Source organism: Convolutriloba macropyga, unplaced genomic scaffold (genome assembly GCF_964194025.1).
Source record: "Convolutriloba macropyga unplaced genomic scaffold, txConMacr16.3 SCAFFOLD_3677, whole genome shotgun sequence".
Classification (NCBI taxonomy): Eukaryota; Metazoa; Xenacoelomorpha; order Acoela; family Convolutidae; genus Convolutriloba; species Convolutriloba macropyga.
In genome coordinates this window covers 20,001-26,121 of record NW_027449232.1, presented here as the reverse complement: position 1 = coordinate 26,121, position 6,121 = coordinate 20,001, and positions in this window count along the sequence as shown.

Sequence of the window (6,121 nt, the reverse complement as noted above, 5' to 3'; positions counted from 1 at the left end):
CTCAAGCTAGCTAGCTCAAGCTCAAGCTCAAGCTAGCTAGCTCAAGCTCAAGCTCAAGCTAGCTAGCTAGCTCAAGCTCAAGCTAGCTAGCTCAAGCTCAAGCTCAAGCTCAAGCTAGCTAGCTAGCTAGCTCAAGCTCAAGCTCAAGCTAGCTAGCTAGCTCAAGCTCAAGCTAGCTAGCTCAAGCTCAAGCCAGCTAGCTCAAGCTCAAGCTCAAGCTAGCTAGCTAGCTCAAGCTCAAGCTAGCTAGCTCAAGCTCAAGCCAGCTAGCTCAAGCTCAAGCTCAAGCTCAAGCTAGCTAGCTAGCTCAAGCTCAAGCTAGATAGCTAGCTCAAGCTAGCTAGCTAGCTCAAGCTCAAGCTCAAGCTAGCTAGCTAGCTAGCTCAAGCTCAAGCTAGCTAGCTCAAGCTCAAGCCAGCTAGCTCAAGCTCAAGCTCAAGCTAGCTAGCTAGCTCAAGCTCAAGCTAGCTAGCTCAAGCTCAAGCTCAAGCGAGCTAGCTAGCTCAAGCTCAAGCTAGCTAGCTAGCTCAAGCTCAAGCTAGCTAACTCAAGCTAACTCAGCTAGCTCAAGCTAACTCAAGCTAGCTAAAGCTAACTCAAGCTAACTCAAGCTAACTCAAGCTAACTCAAGCTAGCTAAAGCTAACTCAAGCTAACTCAAGCTAACCCGAGCTAACTCAAGCTAGCTCAAGCTAACCCAAGCTAGCTAAAGCTAACTCAAGCTAACTCAAGCTAATTCAAGCTAACTCAAGCTAACTCAAGCTAACTCAAGCTAACTCAAGCTAGCTAAAGCTAACTCAAGCTAACTCAAGCTAACTCAAGCTAACCCGAGCTAACTCAAGCTAACTGAAGGTAGCTAAAGCTAGTTCAAGCTAACTCAAGCTAGCTAAAGCTAAGACAAGCTAACTCAAGCTAACTCAAGCTAACTCAAGCTAACTCAAGCTAACTCAAGCTAGTTCAAGCTAACTCAAGCTAACTCAAGCTAACTCAAGCTAGCTAAAGCTAACTCAAGCTAACTCAAGCTAACTCAAGCTAACCCGAGCTAACTCAAGCTAACTCAAGGTAGCTAAAGCTAGTTCAAGCTAACTCAAGCTAGCTAAAGCTAAGACAAGCTAACTCAAGCTAACTCAAGCTAACTCAAGCTAACTCAAGCTAACTCAAGCTAGTTCAAGCTAACTCAAGCTAGCTAAAGCTAACTCAAGCTAACTCAAGCTAACTCAAGCTAGCTCAAGCTAACTCAAGCTAGTTCAAGCTAACTCAAGCTAGCTAAAGCTAACTCAAGCTAACTCAAGCTAACTCAAGCTAACTCAAGCTAGCTAAAGCTAACTCAAGCTAACTCAAGCTAACCCGAGCTAACTCAAGCTAGCTCAAGCTAACCCAAGCTAGCTAAAGCTAACTCAAGCTAACTCAAGCTAATTCAAGCTAACTCAAGCTAACTCAAGCTAACTCAAGCTAACTCAAGCTAGCTAAAGCTAACTCAAGCTAACTCAAGCTAACTCAAGCTAACCCGAGCTAACTCAAGCTAACTCAAGGTAGCTAAAGCTAGTTCAAGCTAACTCAAGCTAGCTAAAGCTAAGACAAGCTAACTCAAGCTAACTCAAGCTAACTCAAGCTAACTCAAGCTAACTCAAGCTAACTCAAGCTAGCTAAAGCTAACTCAAGCTAACTCAAGCTAACTCAAGCTAACCCGAGCTAACTCAAGCTAACTCAAGGTAGCTAAAGCTAGTTCAAGCTAACTCAAGCTAGCTAAAGCTAAGACAAGCTAACTCAAGCTAACTCAAGCTAACTCAAGCTAACTCAAGCTAACTAAAGCTAGTTCAAGCTAACTCAAGCTAGCTAAAGCTAACTCAAGCTAACTCAAGCTAACTCAAGCTAGCTCAAGCTAACTCAAGCTAGTTCAAGCTAACTCAAGCTAGCTAAAGCTAACTCAAGCTAACTCAAGCTAACTCAAGCTAACTCAAGCTAGCTAAAGCTAACTCAAGCTAACTCAAGCTAACCCGAGCTAACTCAAGCTAGCTCAAGCTAACCCAAGCTAGCTAAAGCTAACTCAAGCTAACTCAAGCTAATTCAAGCTAACTCAAGCTAACTCAAGCTAACTCAAGCTAACTCAAGCTAGCTAAAGCTAACTCAAGCTAACTCAAGCTAACTCAAGCTAACCCGAGCTAACTCAAGCTAACTCAAGGTAGCTAAAGCTAGTTCAAGCTAACTCAAGCTAGCTAAAGCTAAGACAAGCTAACTCAAGCTAACTCAAGCTAACTCAAGCTAACTCAAGCTAACTCAAGCTAACTCAAGCTAGTTCAAGCTAACTCAAGCTAACTCAAGCTAACTCAAGCTAGCTAAAGCTAACTCAAGCTAACTCAAGCTAACTCAAGCTAACCCGAGCTAACTCAAGCTAACTCAAGGTAGCTAAAGCTAGTTCAAGCTAGCTCAAGCTAGCTAAAGCTAAGACAAGCTAACTCAAGCTAACTCAAGCTAACTCAAGCTAACTCAAGCTAGTTCAAGCTAACTCAAGCTAGCTAAAGCTAACTCAAGCTAACTCAAGCTAACTCAAGCTAGCTCAAGCTAACTCAAGCTAGTTCAAGCTAACTCAAGCTAGCTAAAGCTAACTCAAGCTAACTCAAGCTAACTCAAGCTAGCTCAAGCTAACTCAAGCTAACTCAAGCTAACTCAAGCTAACCCGAGCTAACTCAAGCTAACTCAAGGTAGCTAAAGCTAGTTCAAGCTAGCTCAAGCTAGCTAAAGCTAAGACAAGCTAACTCAAGCTAACTCAAGCTAACTCAAGCTAACTCAAGCTAGTTCAAGCTAACTCAAGCTAGCTAAAGCTAACTCAAGCTAACTCAAGCTAACTCAAGCTAGCTCAAGCTAACTCAAGCTAGTTCAAGCTAACTCAAGCTAGCTAAAGCTAACTCAAGCTAACTCAAGCTAACTCAAGCTAGCTCAAGCTAACTCAAGCTAGTTCAAGCTAACTCAAGCTAGCTAAAGCTAACTCAAGCTAACTCAAGCTAACTCAAGCTAACTCAAGCTAGCTAAAGCTAACTCAAGCTAACTCAAGCTAACCCGAGCTAACTCAAGCTAGCTCAAGCTAACCCAAGCTAGCTAAAGCTAACTCAAGCTAACTCAAGCTAATTCAAGCTAACTCAAGCTAACTCAAGCTAACTCAAGCTAACTCAAGCTAGCTAAAGCTAACTCAAGCTAACTCAAGCTAACTCAAGCTAACCCGAGCTAACTCAAGCTAACTCAAGGTAGCTAAAGCTAGTTCAAGCTAACTCAAGCTAGCTAAAGCTAAGACAAGCTAACTCAAGCTAACTCAAGCTAACTCAAGCTAACTCAAGCTAACTCAAGCTAGTTCAAGCTAACTCAAGCTAACTCAAGCTAACTCAAGCTAGCTAAAGCTAACTCAAGCTAACTCAAGCTAACTCAAGCTAACCCGAGCTAACTCAAGCTAACTCAAGGTAGCTAAAGCTAGTTCAAGCTAGCTCAAGCTAGCTAAAGCTAAGACAAGCTAACTCAAGCTAACTCAAGCTAACTCAAGCTAGTTCAAGCTAACTCAAGCTAGCTAAAGCTAACTCAAGCTAACTCAAGCTAACTCAAGCTAGCTCAAGCTAACTCAAGCTAGTTCAAGCTAACTCAAGCTAGCTAAAGCTAACTCAAGCTAACTCAAGCTAACTCAAGCTAACTCAAGCTAGCTAAAGCTAACTCAAGCTAACTCAAGCTAACCCGAGCTAACTCAAGCTAGCTCAAGCTAACCCAAGCTAGCTAAAGCTAACTCAAGCTAACTCAAGCTAATTCAAGCTAACTCAAGCTAACTCAAGCTAACTCAAGCTAACTCAAGCTAGCTAAAGCTAACTCAAGCTAACTCAAGCTAACTCAAGCTAACCCGAGCTAACTCAAGCTAACTCAAGGTAGCTAAAGCTAGTTCAAGCTAACTCAAGCTAGCTAAAGCTAAGACAAGCTAACTCAAGCTAACTCAAGCTAACTCAAGCTAACTCAAGCTAACTCAAGCTAACTCAAGCTAGTTCAAGCTAACTCAAGCTAACTCAAGCTAACTCAAGCTAGCTAAAGCTAACTCAAGCTAACTCAAGCTAACTCAAGCTAACCCGAGCTAACTCAAGCTAACTCAAGGTAGCTAAAGCTAGTTCAAGCTAACTCAAGCTAGCTAAAGCTAAGACAAGCTAACTCAAGCTAACTCAAGCTAACTCAAGCTAACTCAAGCTAACTAAAGCTAGTTCAAGCTAACTCAAGCTAGCTAAAGCTAACTCAAGCTAACTCAAGCTAACTCAAGCTAGCTCAAGCTAACTCAAGCTAGTTCAAGCTAACTCAAGCTAGCTAAAGCTAACTCAAGCTAACTCAAGCTAACTCAAGCTAACTCAAGCTAGCTAAAGCTAACTCAAGCTAACTCAAGCTAACCCGAGCTAACTCAAGCTAGCTCAAGCTAACCCAAGCTAGCTAAAGCTAACTCAAGCTAACTCAAGCTAATTCAAGCTAACTCAAGCTAACTCAAGCTAACTCAAGCTAACTCAAGCTAGCTAAAGCTAACTCAAGCTAACTCAAGCTAACTCAAGCTAACCCGAGCTAACTCAAGCTAACTCAAGGTAGCTAAAGCTAGTTCAAGCTAACTCAAGCTAGCTAAAGCTAAGACAAGCTAACTCAAGCTAACTCAAGCTAACTCAAGCTAACTCAAGCTAACTCAAGCTAGTTCAAGCTAACTTAATGAAGTTAACCCAAGCTAACTTGGGTTAATGAAGTCAAACTCAAGCTAACCCGAGCTAACTCAAGCTAACTCAAGCTAATTCAAGCTAACTCAAGCTAACTCAAGCTAATTCAAGCTAACTCAAGCTAATTCAAGCTAACTCAAGCTAGCTCAAGCTAACTCAAGCTAACCCAAGCTAACTTAAGCTAGCTTAAGCTAATTAAAGCTAATTAAAGCTAACTCAAGCTAACCCAAGCTAACTTAAGCTAGCTCTAGCTGGCTGCCACTGTTAGGCCATTTGGGAGCGCTTTTCTCGCACTCTGATTGGCTGCCACTGTTAGGCCATTTGGGAGCGCTTTTCTCGCACTCTGATTGGCTGCCACTGTTAGGCCATTTGGGAGCGCTTTTCTCGCACTCTGATTGGCTGCCACTGTTAGGCCATTTGGGAGCGCTTTTCTCGCACTCTGATTGGCTGCCACTGTTAGGCCATTTGGGAGCGCTTTTCTCGCACTCTGATTGGCTGCCACTGTTAGGCCATTTGGGAGCGCTTTTCTCGCACTCTGATTGGCTGCCACTGTTAGGCCATTTGGGAGCGCTTTTCTCGCACTCTGATTGGCTGCCACTGTTAGGCCATTTGGGAGCGCTTTTCTCGCACTCTGATTGGCTGCCACTGTTAGGCCATTTGGGAGCGCTTTTCTCGCACTCTGATTGGCTGCCACTGTTAGGCCATTTGGGAGCGCTTTTCTCGCACTCTGATTGGCTGCCACTGTTAGGCCATTTGGGAGCGCTTTTCTCGCACTCTGATTGGCTGCCACTGTTAGGCCATTTGGGAGCGCTTTTCTCGCACTCTGATTGGCTGCCACTGTTAGGCCATTTGGGAGCGCTTTTCTCGCACTCTGATTGGCTGCCACTGTTAGGCCATTTGGGAGCGCTTTTCTCGCACTCTGATTGGCTGCCACTGTTAGGCCATTTGGGAGCGCTTTTCTCGCACTCTGATTGGCTGCCACTGTTAGGCCATTTGGGAGCGCTTTTCTCGCACTCTGATTGGCTGCCACTGTTAGGCCATTTGGGAGCGCTTTTCTCGCACTCTGATTGGCTGCCACTGTTAGGCCATTTGGGAGCGCTTTTCTCGCACTCTGATTGGCTGCCACTGTTAGGCCATTTGGGAGCGCTTTTCTCGCACTCTGATTGGCTGCCACTGTTAGGCCATTTGGGAGCGCTTTTCTCGCACTCTGATTGGCTGCCACTGTTAGGCCATTTGGGAGCGCTTTTCTCGCACTCTGATTGGCTGCCACTGTTAGGCCATTTGGGAGCGCTTTTCTCGCACTCTGATTGGCTGCCACTGTTAGGCCATTTGGGAGCGCTTTTCTCGCACTCTGATTGGCTGCCACTGTTAGGCCATTTGGGAGCGCTTTTCTCGCACTCTGATTGG